General features: G+C 45.5%; 1 protein-coding gene across 2 annotated transcripts in view; it reads right to left on the minus strand.

Annotated features, from left to right (window-relative positions):
• Positions 1 to 12,825, minus strand: part of hspbap1 (hspb associated protein 1) — a 112,797-nt gene that overhangs the window by 81,557 nt on the left and 18,415 nt on the right. The gene's annotated exons all lie outside the window — the stretch shown is intronic.

A 12,825-nucleotide genomic window follows, 5' to 3' on the forward strand; every position in this document is an offset into this window, starting at 1 on the left:
CTCACCTCTCAGTCAGAATATTGGGGGTGGCACGGTAGCACAAGTTAGCACCGCTGCCTCGCAGCATCAGGGACCAGGGTTCAATTCCGGTCTTGGGTGACTGTTGGCGTGTCTGTGCTGGTTTCCTCCGGGTGCTCCAGTTTCCTCCCACAGTCCAAAGATGTACAGGTTAGGTGGATTGGCCATGCTAAATTGCCCCCTGGTGTCCAAAGGTTAGGTGGGGTTATTGGGATAGGGTATTAGGATTCTCATGGGCCATGAGAAGGTGGTCTTGCAGAGGGTCGGTGCAGACTTGATGGGCCAAATGGCCTCCTTCTACACTGTAGGGATTCTATGACATGATATTCTATGATATGTTGATGCTCACTTGCTTCTAAACTGCACTGAACCAAGAACAACACGGCAAAGCTGGATTTTCAGAATAGGTTTTGCCTCACTTATGACTGAAGGGGATCGCTGACTCCACAAATATTATTGTACACATGTGATCACTTGACTGAAAGTGCAATTTGAGGAATGCAATTCACAGAAAACTCATAATGTAATACATCTCATTTCCATGACCTAGTTTTTGCAGTGTCCAAGGATATATAGGTCAGGTGGGGTTATGGGAATATGGCAGTGGAGGAGACTTAGGTAGGCTGCTCTTTCAGAGTCGGTGCAGACTCGATGGGCTGAATGGCCTCCTTCTGCACTGTAGGAATTCTATGATTTACTCCAGAGTCTTGAGGACAAGAATCAGTACCCGACTGAGGCAGTGCTACACTGTCAGAGGTGCCGTCTTTCTGTGTTAAAACAAAAATTGAGCCACCATGTGGTCTCTCAATTGGATGTAAAAGATCACATGGCACTATTTTGGAGACGATCAAAGAAATTCTCCCCTAGTCTTCTGGCCAATATTTAGCCCTCAATTTAAATCACTAAATCAGATCATCTGATATTGCTGTTTGTGGGATCTTATAATACAAATTGGGTGGTTTCCTACATTACAACAATGATTACACTTACAAAAAGTACTTTAATTGCTGCAAATTGCTCTGGGAAGTCTTAAGAACAAAACAATTCCTCCTTAATGCAATGGTGTAGAGGGATGGAAACGGACAAAGCGACTCATGACCATGATATGACCACTCAGGAAGCAAGGCCCCATATTCAGAGGGGACTGGAAATTAAACTGGGAAGTGAGGTGCAGGCAAGGTTTGACTTCCCATTGCTGCAGGAACCCTTTTCTCATACTGCAACCAAGACAGAAACTCATCATTTGGACACAACCCCAGTGTTTTCGTAGCTGCTTGAAAGTTGAAAAGTTCATGTAGGCTGTTAAGCACAGTATGTTGCGAGAAAATGTCAAACTGCGTAACTCCTAAATACTCAAATCAATCCTTCTTCTGACAACTCATTAGCTTTTAAAACCGTAAGTGGCATCCCCTAATCACTGTTCCCCGGTTTATATCAGCTGCCCTCCTACTTGTTCCAACTTGCCGCATTTCTTTAGTCTTCATCTCAGTTCTTTAGTCTTCAACCGAGTTTAGTCCCCAGAGGAACTCCAACAAACAGTAATGTGTATTCCCATCAGGGTTGCCAACTCTCCAGGAATGTCCTGGAGTCAGTCTCCAGAAATTGAAGGTTAATCTCCAAGCCAACCTTGGAGAAATTTTCTTTCAACATTTTTATTTGTTCGTAATAAAAATGCTGTTTGGCAGACAGTCGAAAAACATCCAATCGGTTATGAGAGTCTGTTTGCTTGCTGAGTGCCTTTGGAAGAATGTGGCATTAATGAATCGCTATGAGAATGTTGGATGGCCAATGTGATGCGATGAAAGCTCCAATAATTCACTAAACCAGATGTCTGCAACCCTAGTTCCATCCCGTTATTTCCCACAGAGAGGTTTCCATCTTCAGTTAGGTCACTGAGAAAGACAACAAATATGGAATCCAAGCAGTTCTCCAACTAGAGGGGGATCTTCTATACAATTGCAAGGAGCCAACTATACAAGGGCTCCAGATCACCACCCTTGGGCACAGAAGATGTGCACATCAGGAAATGTCAAGAAAAAAAAAGCCACAAGTTTCCACTTCCCGAAAAGGAAAGATGTGCAAGGATGTGCGCATTTTGCCAAGGTGACTCTCCATTTTCATAGAAGAAAATTCTCCTTCTGCCCGATACGTCAACTCTTTAACAAAGGAGAGAAACATTAATGCAACCACTGTCCTGTAGAATCATAGAATTTACCGTGCAGGAGGCCATTCGGCCCATCGAGTCTGCACCAGTTCTTGAAAAGAGCACCCTACCCAAGCCCACACCTCCACCCGATCCCCATAACCCAGTAACCCCATCCAACACTAAGGGTAATTTTGGACACTAAGGGCAATTTAGCATGGTCAACGTGGGAGCCATTCACGCAACTGTTCCGGGACCTGTTTGTGGCCAACGAACAAGAGGAAGAATAGCCGGGTGGCCAAGAATCAGGGGACAATGGTCGGGAGTCGGGGGAAGGTAGCCGGGGCATGGAGGGAGGGGGAGACGGGATGGCTAAACCTGAGGAGGGAGGGGCGAACCACGGGGGCAGGGGAAGACAGCTAAACCTGGGGAGAGGGAGGTGAACCATGGAGGGGGGTGGAGAGGAGGGCCGGCGGGGTGGGGGCAGGGAAGCGGGAGCTGGAGGGAGGGCATGGGATGCCAAAACGTACATGACACCTCCAGGAGCTGGGAACGAGGAAAATGGAGATGGAGGACGGGAGGAGCAGCAGAAGCGGGGGCGAGCGTGGGACGGCAGCGAGACCCGTCCGGGAGGGGCGGGCGACAACACACAGCACAGCCAAATATCGCACACTGGGATTTTCTCCCCAGCACCCAAATATGTGTGTGCCCCTCCAGTCCCCGCCACCGCACCCACCCCCCCTCCCCACCTCCCCACAGGCAGTCGCCTACTTACGTGGTGGGGGTAATTTTGGCAGATGTACAGAGCTGCCGCTGTCGAGCTGGTGCACAATACCCCACCAGTTATTCTATTTCACCTTTTAGTAGTTTTTTTTATGTTGGGGTGTGCCCTTCTCCTCTAAATATGTATATATATTGTTTCTTATTCTGTGTACATAACAGTAATTATACCTTGTTCAAAAACCCAATAAAAACATTTATTAAAAAAAAAATTTAAAAATTAAGCATGGTCATTCCACCTAACCTGCACATCTTTGGACTGTGGGAGGGAACCGGAGCACCGGGAGGAAACCCACGCACACACGGAGAGAACGTGCAGACTCCACACAGACAGTGACGCAAGCCGGGAATCGAACCTGGGACCCTGGAGCTGTGAAGTAATTGTGATAACCACTATGCTACCGTGTTGCCCCACTCAGAACTCAGGTAGAGTCCCCCACTTTGTCAGGTCACTCTGACAACAGCAATTACAGATAATGAGTTAGGGAACCGCTAAGCCATAATGGGGATGGGAAGGGAGCAATTTCATTTTGCCTTGAATAATGTGGCTGAGCCCCGATTAGCAGACCCAGCCTGGAATCACAGCTCTGATGGATCCAGGGTGTAAATGGGCATGAAGAAATCAAGGCCACCTTTCCCATCCAAACCCTTCCCCACTCCCATTTGAGAAACAGCCAATCTCAGATGTCCTAAGTGAGAGCACCAGAAAGCCAAGCAGGAAGAATGATCTCCAGTGCTAAAATTAACATTCAGGAGAAACACCTTCAGAAATTTTTCATGATTTTCTTGAAGGCTTTGACCAAAGGTAGCATCACTGCACTCTTTCCCGGTTAACCATTGACAATCAAAGTTCCACATAGCGCTGCAGAAATTAAAAATATTTTCTGGGCAGCATGATAGCTCACGTGGCTAGCACTGTGGCTTCACAGCGCCAGGCTCCCAGGTTCGATTCCCCACTGGGTCACTGTCTGTGCGGAGTCTGCACGTTCTCCCCATGTCTGCGTGGGTTTCCTCCCGGTGCTCCGGTTTCCTCCCAAAGTCCAAAGACGTGCAAGATTAGGTGGATTGGCCATGCTAAATTGCTCTTAGTGTCCAAAAAGGTTAGGAGGAGTTAGTGGATTATGGGGATAGGGTGGAAGTGAGGTCTTAAGTGGGTCGGTGCAGACTCGATGGGCCGAAGGGCCTCCTTCTGCATTGTATGTTCTATGTATGTACTTTCCACTTAAGGACTGGCTGCCAAAAATAGTCACTTGAATTTTAATCAGAGGGATTGTTAATCCTTAAAAAAAAGGAGTGATGTACAGCAGGTGAAATAACATTGGTCAGTCAGTGGGACAGGAAAGAGCCGCAGCAATCCACAAAGGATCAGACTCGAAAGCAGCTCAACTGAACCAGTGAATCAATGGAGATAGGAGGATAAAGGATGCTTTGTTCTACAGTCTCGCCAAAGTTGGACTGTAACCCAATCCAATGCTCACAGAGCAGTATTGAATTCTCGTGGCTCCGGGATTTGGTTTTCATCCTCCTCAAAGCAAAAGTACTGCCTCTCATTGAAGCCTACAGTGCAGCTACGGGACACATGCAGACTGTCTCCTTTAACCTGTCTGACCAGAAAAGCTCAAGGAGGAAGTACAGACACAAGATGTCTGTCTATGCCACAGCAAGTACAAGAGAAATTAACAGGGGAAGCATATGTGAAGGAGATGGAATTACTCTCTACTAAAAACACTTCCACAGGAATTTCCTCCTCCTCCCATGTTCACTCTATGACCCACATTGGCTCTTCATCCGGCAATGTCTCAATTTTAAAATCCTCAACCCCAAATCCCTCCATGGCCTCACCCGTCTGTATAACTGTAACCTCCTCCTGCCTTACTTTGCTCCTCCAATTCTGCCCAATTTGCAGAATAAATAGATAGCTACAAAACAGCAAGCAGAGTATGGGTTAAGGATAGCCATTCAGACTGGCAAACGGTGGGATTGGTGCTGGGACCACAAAGGAAAATGCCAAAGTTTGCAACAACACCAAATTGAAGTTTATAATTAATGCAGAGGACTGCATCAACATAAAAGAAGGCATTCGTAAACATCCAAAGTGGAACTGGTTAAATACCTGAAGTTGGGGGGGGAAGGAATTGAAGAACTTTAGGGGGAATAGCAGGGGAGTAGGGCTAGTCAAATAGCTCCTTCAAAGAGGTGGCAGGAAAGGCAAGAGGAGATCAAATGGCTTCCTTCCGTGATGTATGATCCGATTACATAAATTTAGTGTTCGATGTTGACATTTTTCTCAGCCCTGGTTGAGTTGAAACATATCACCATAACAACTTTCGTAATTTATTTTGCAAAATTTAGTTTTGTCATCAGTCTACTCACTGTTAGAGCTTCCCACTTGTGTAAAATCCTTTCTCCAGTTGCTACAACACCCAAGCTAGAAGTACTACCATAAATAGAAGGCAAGTGTTGCTGTACCATTGTCAATAAGATGCATTCTTGGGCAGAAGGGACGAAAAGAACACAAGGAATCAATACTAAACACTGGTAATATAGGTCTGTCAGCATCTGACAAAGAAAAGACAGGTTAACATTTCACATATAGATCTTTTACCAGAAACGCGAATTGAAATTAAATAAGCCCCTTTTAGAGTACTCAACAACACGAGAGCGGGACTTGCTTAAAACTGTACAGCACAGTCAGAGGCCATTCAGTCTGTCACAATTGTCATTAGACTCTTATCTTATAACCCTGTAAATATTTCCCCTTCTCTCTTATAAGTTACAGTTTCTGTCTGCTTGCTCCATCAAAGCTACTCAAGTTTGGAAGCCTTAAATCTCACCTTAGCTGTCTCTACTCGAAGGAGAACAACCACAGATTCTCTTACCTTTGACATTTCCAGTTCTGATGAAGGGTCCATGAACAAACCATGAATCTATCACTTATTCAGATACTGAAAGACCCGTTAGGCATTTACAATATTTTTAGATTTCAAGTAACTTCCTTGAGATCAATCATAACAAGATTATTAACAAAATGGTTGTAGTAGCCTAGCCGATGGTCTTAGCTGGCAAGAACTGCTGATGGATGGGAATGCTCAGAGAAGGGGAGTAACTGGGATGAGGGGATACAGGGACAGAAAGCAAAAACAAACACTTTAACTCATTAGCAAGACATGGTGTTAGCCATGGCCCAGTGTGTAGCACTCTCGCCCGAGTCAGAAGGCTGTAAATTCAGATCCCAACCAAAAGACCAGAGTACACAATCTAGGCTGGCATACCCAGTGTCAGTAATGATGGCTTACTGCACAGCCGGAGGTGCTGACGTTCAGATGGAACAGTACAGCTTCCCCCTCAGATGGATGTAAAAGATCCCATGGCAGTATTTTGGATTTTGTTTATTGTCACGTGTACCAAGGTACAGTGCAAAGTATTTTTCTGCGAGCAGCTCAACAGATCATCAAGTACATGAAAAGAAAACACATAATAGGGCAACCCAAGGTACACAATGTAACTACATAAACACTGACATTGGGTGAAGCATACAGGGGTGTAGTGTTAATCAGGTCAGTCCATAAGAGGGTCATTTAGGAGTCTGGTAACAGCAGAGAAGAAGCTGTTATTCAAAAAGACGAAAGGAGTTTTCACAGCTGTCCTGGCCAATATTTATCCTTCACCCATGACAATAAATATCAATCAATCAATCAACACATTCTCCACAAATTGGTGACTACCTTTCCTATATCAAAAGCAATACGTCGGGAATTAAGGGACGTCCTGAGGTCACAAAAGACACTACATAAATGCAAGTCTCTTTGTATAGATAATGCTGAGGAATGGAACGTTTTTTGCTATTGGTGCCCTATGTTAGTAGTTAGCTCTCCTTAGTCAATTAGAAGTAGCATAAAACTCCCCCTCTACTGCCTTAACAATGTGGCTTCGTCCAAATCTCAAACTTCACTTACTACTGTACACTGGTGTTTGTTTTTTCTAATGTACATAAGTGCAAACGTAACTTCAGCTCCCCTAACGGAGATCGATAAATCAGTTCTGAATTTGTGGCAATCTCTTGCTGTGGACTAAGGGCTTTTTTTTAGTAAAATACATTCTGCACGTCACTCTTACAGCCATCAAGAGGAGAAAGTTACATGATAAAGTTTGGCATGCGGGATTTTTTGCGAAGGCAGGTTTCGACCTTCCGCTCCTACTGCCACGGGGGATACAGGACAGAGTAGTTTCCAGAACGGGGGTGGGAGAGGGGAAGGTTTTGGATATTTATAAAGAACTCATGGAGTCGGAGGAAATGCAGACAGGGGAGCTAAAGTGCAAACGGGAAGATGAACTAGGGGGGAGAGATAGAGGCAGGTCTTTGGGCGGCTACGTTAAGCAGAGTCAACACGTCCTCATCATGTGCCAGGCTCAGCCTGATTTAGTTTATGGTCGTTCACTGGGCACACATGACGGTGGCGCGGATGAGCAAGTTTTTTAGGATAGAGGACAGGTGTGCGAGATGTGCGGGAAGGCCAGCAAACCATGTCCATATGTTTTGGGCTTGTCCAAAGCTTAGGTGATTTTGACAGAGTTTTACACGTCATATCCACGGTGTTAAAAACAAGGGGGGGGGGATGCCGAGTCTGGAGGTGGCGATTTTCGGAGTGTCGGAAGATCCGAGAGTCATGAGGTTGAGAAAGACTGACGTCTTGGCCTTTGCCTCCTTCGTAGCCCAGAGATGGATATTGTTAGCGTGGAGGGTCCCGAAGCCCCAAATTCAGACATCTGGGTTAGTGACATGGCTTGGTTTCTCAGACTTGAGAAAATAAAGTTCGCCCTGAGAGGGTCAATGCTAAGGTACGTCCAGAGGTGGCAGCCGTTTGTCGACTTCTTTGGAGAAAACTGTCAGCAAGGGGGGGTGTAGATTATTGTTTAGAGGGGGTGGGACTTGTGAGGGAAAGGGGCGGTATAATAATAATAATAATCGCTTTTTGCCACAAGTAGGCTTCAATGGAGTTACTGTGGAAAGCCCCTGGTCGCCACATTCCGGCGCCTGTTCGGGGAGGCTGGTACGGGAATCGAGCCCGCGCTGCTGGCATTGTTCTGCATTACAAGCCAGCTATTTAGCTCACTGTGTTAAACCAGCCCCTTTGCACTATGTTTATATTTGCATTTGTACTGTTTACTGTTTTTATTATAAAATTATAAATGCCTTAATAAAATGTTTTTTTTTTAAAGTTTGCCCTGCCTCAAATTGACTTGCAAGAAGGTGGGCTGAATGATTCTTTCTGTCCATAATGTTTCTTGACTCTCAAAAGTGCAAAAACAGAATGCCAATCCATCAACCGTTTTAGATGTTTTGAAGGATTTTGACACTGTGAGATGTCTTCATTGAGTATTACTTACTATTTACAATATTTGTGCAAATGGGCCAATAGCCTCTGAAAATCCAGAGGACACAATCATAGAATTTACAGCGCAGAAGGAGACCATTCGGCCCATCAAGTCTGCATTGGCCCTTGGAAAGAGCACCCTACCCAAGCCCATACCTCCACCCTATCCCCGTAACCCCAGCTAACCTTTTTGGACACTGAGGGCAATTTAGCACAGCCAATCCACCTAACCTGCACATCTTTGGACTGTGGGAGGAAACCGGAGCACCCGGAGGAAACCCACACAGACACGGGGAGAACGTGCAGACTCCGCACAGACAGTGACCCAATCCGGGATTCTAACCTGGGACCCTGGAGCTGTGAAGCAACTGTGCTACCCACTGTGCTACCGTGCATAATACTCATTGCCATTTTTCCAGTGAAAACCCTTGAAGAAATTACGGCCATAATATTCAGGGAAGGGAACATCACTGGTTGTCTGCCCCCCCCCCCCCCCCCCCCCCCCCCAACCACATCCTCACACTTTGCTTTTAGGATACTTACATGGTTGATTCATCTTCCTATCTTGCAAGGGAAAGGGAAGAGGACATCTGTCGGAGATGTGCTTAGACAAGATCAAACCTAAACGGCCCAGCTACAGCTCCGCAACTCCAAACACTTCCAACCCATCCTGAAGCATGAATGATTCCAGGTTACATTAATGCGCAATTTGGCCCGAGCACGGTGGAAGCAAAAAACACATTACAGTAAATCTTCATTAGAATGCTCCCCCAATATGCCACAATCTCAGTTACAACATTTGTTTTTAAATGGCTATTGCACTTCTAAAATACTTATTTTCTCTCCCTCTCTGCTCCAGTAAACATAAATCTATCTGCTTCACGCAGATAAGACCCACGAGGTCCCAAAGCCAGTTTTCAGCTGTCAGGCAGGTGGAAATTGCCAGTCTGGATTCTCATACAGTCCCCATAACTGATTTTTCATAGCACTCTCCAACACACAGATTGCAGAGCAGGTGGCGGTGGCCCGGGGGGGGGGGGGGGGGGTCAGGGGTGTGAATGGAATAAAATATCGAACCCACAGATTAAATAGTGTTGACGTTGACCACAAAAAGATTCTGCACAGCATTTAATTATCTCCAGCTATACTCGTCCTTATTACGCTCAATTCCATTCTTAATCAGGTGTTCAACCAGCTATGCATTAAAGTGTTTTTTTTATCAATACAGGATTAACATCTTTAAATGGAGAAGTCTGTGGCACATATTTTGTGCTCTCAAGTTATGCTTTGGGCTTGTTGATTTCACAGAACTGGCAAAAAGGTACAGTCAGAAGCCAGAGCAAAATCGGAAGCCTGCCGATTACAAGTATCACGGTTAGAGCTGCTGAGCCAAGACAAAATAGGCAGCTTAACTTCAACTAATTTTACTAATATTCCATGTGGCAAACAACCATGAATAGTCGCAGAAATGCTCGTGAAATAATGGAAGTCCAGGCTTCCAAAGGAATTTGCTGAGCAATTCAAATATGTTGACAACATCAGAGATGTGGTATCATTACTAATAGCAAGTCTTTCCAATATAGCACGGCTCGTGGGACAAAGAATGTGAACCTGTGAATCGACCATGTAGCGGCACGGTAGCACAGTGGTTAGCATTGTTGCTTCACAGCGCCAGGGATCCAGGTTCGATTTATGCCTTGGTTCACTGCTTGAGCGGAGTCTGCACGTTCTCTCTGTCTGCGTGGGTTTCCTCCGGGTGCTCTGGTTTCCTCCCACAAATCCCGAAAGACGTGCTTGTCAGGTGAATTGGACATTCTGAATTCTCCCTCTGTGTACCCGAAGAGGCGACGGAGTGTGGCGACTAGGGAATTTTCACAGTAAATTAATTGCAGCGTCAACGTAAGCCTACTTGTGACAATAGTACGGATTATTTAAAAGTGCACAATAGTTGTGAACAACATGTAGCAGTAGTATTTTTTTTTAAATGTTAAATAAGAGCACCCAATTCATTTTTTCCAATTAAGAGGCAATTTAGCATGGCCAATCCACCTACCCAGCACATCTTCGGGTTTTGGAGGCAAAATCCACACAAACACGCGGTGAATGTGCGTGGGTAGGTGTTCCGTGAGGCAGCAGTGCTAACCACAGTGCCACCGTGCTGCCCGTGTAGCAGTAGTATAATGAGTGTTTCAATCTGCTGCAAATACAACAATCGTGAAGTATTTTAACAACAGCAACTTATATTTCTCTAGCCTCTTTCGCGCAACAGAACATTCCAGGCACTTCACAGGAGCATCATAAAAGAAAGTATAACAACGAGCAACATAAGGAGAGATAGGGCAAAATTTTCTGAGCCCATTCGCAGCAGACACAAATCCTGTTATGGCCATTAACTCTCACAAGAGGGCCATAACAGGATTGGATTTGTTTCTTGTCACGTTTACCAAGGTACAGTGAGAAGTATTTTTCTGCGGGCAGCTCAAACAGATCATTTAGTACACGGCAGTGAGATCTCAGATTAAGATTTTCGCCCCCTCACCTCCCGTCCACGTAATCAGATTCATGCTCTGTGAGGGTTAAAACCTAACTGCCATTAATCTGCGTACATTTTAATATTCAGAAATGGCTTAACGTCGGTGCTTCCGGGATTGGCAACCCGCCCCCTTCCAACATGACGTGATGCCAACGGGAATCACTTCGGTTTTCCAAAAGCAGAAACAAGTCGTGATGACCACACAGGGGCTGGGAGATGCATATAACCCACAGGTGGCGAGGGTCATGGCCAGGCTGTTGTTCCCTTGGAACTGCCCCCTGGCAGTGCCAACGTGGCAAGGCCAGGTGACAAGTCAAGTCCACAGGGTGGGTAACATCAAATGGAAAGAATTATATATCCATAGCCCAATAACTGGAGAAAGGCACGCAGTTGAGGTAACTATCATCACTGTCACACCCTGCTGCAGAAAACAGTCACCCCCGAAAACAAGTTATTGCTAAATGGGCAGCCGGTTTAGATCCAAAACTCAAGCCGAGAAGGTGGTTTTCCCAAACATGGGCAATGGATACCTTGCATTGATCAGCAGGGCTCTTAGCCATGGAGTCCAATACTGTGCACAGTACTCCAGATGTGGTCTCACCAGAGTCCTGTACAACTGAAGCATAACTGCCCTACTTTTGTAATCAATTGCCCTCAAAATAAACAATAACATTTCATTAGCTTTGCTAAGGGCGGCATGGTAGCACAGTGGTTAGCATTGTCGCTTCACAGCTCCAGGATCCCAGGTTCGATTCCTGGCTTGGGTCACTTCTGTGCGGAGTCTGCACATTCTCCTCATGTCTGCATGGGTTTCCTCCCACAGTCCAAAGACGTGCAAGTTAGGTGGATTGGCCATGCTAAATTGCCTTTAGTGTCCAAAGGGGTTGGGTGCGTTGCTGGGTTACGAGTATGGGGCAGAGTTGTGGGCTTAAGTGGGGTGCTCGCTCCAAGGGACGGGGCGGGCTCGATGGGCCGAATGGCCTCCTTCTGTACTGTAAATTCTATGTTCTATGTTCTAATTACATGCTGTACCTGTTTACTAACTTTTTGGGATTCATGCATTAGGATTCCCAGATCCCTCTGTATTTCGCAGCTCAGCAATCTCTTACCATTTAGATATAATGCTTCTTTTTTATTCTTCCTGCCAATATGGGAAATTGCACATTTGTCCACATTATACTCCATTTGCCAGACCTTTGCCCACTCGACGTAACCTATGTCCCCTTGTAGCCTCCTTACATCCTCTTCAAACTGACTACAAAGGGCATTTCAGCAACCGGTTAACATTTTTTTGACAGCACCTCCCAACCCATGGCCTGTAATGTCTAGATGGACAAGAGCAATAGGTGCATGGGAATACCACCACCTTGAAATCATACACCATCCTGACTGGGAAATATATCACCACCACGTCTTCATCGTATCTGGGTGAAAATCCTGGACCTCCCTCTGTAACAGCACTTGGGGAGGAGCCTCATCACACAAACGCAGCATTCAAGAAGGCAGCTCGTCACCTTCTTCCCAAGCGCAACGGAATGGATAACAATTTTTGGTTTAACCGGCCAATGCCCACATTTGATGGATGAATAATGTAATAATAAAAATGGTTGCCAAAGCAAGGGGAGTCAGACACAACGGGGGAAGCCACTAAATACAAGTTAGAACAGCTCACTGAAAAAGCTCCATTGCTTCTTCCTTCTGACAACAACTTGTGGAGCAGGGAGAAATCCAAGTGAAACCTTGAAGACCAGAGTTCAGGGATCCACAAAACTGAGAAGAATAAAAGGCAGAAAAATAGAAAAGGAGCAAACTGGGGAGTAATGTCTCATTTAGGTTTTGTAGAAGATTGTGTGGCAAAGGAAAACAGAGTGAAGCAAAGGTTCTATTTTAAATTTTGGAATGAGGAGACTTTACTTTAACACATCACTGATGTAGAGAAGCAGAAGAACATGAAGAATAGTTGCTGCAGCGTATAA

The sequence above is a fragment of the Scyliorhinus canicula genome, chromosome 2 (genome assembly GCF_902713615.1).
Source record: "Scyliorhinus canicula chromosome 2, sScyCan1.1, whole genome shotgun sequence".
In the NCBI taxonomy this organism is placed as follows: Eukaryota; Metazoa; Chordata; class Chondrichthyes; order Carcharhiniformes; family Scyliorhinidae; genus Scyliorhinus; species Scyliorhinus canicula.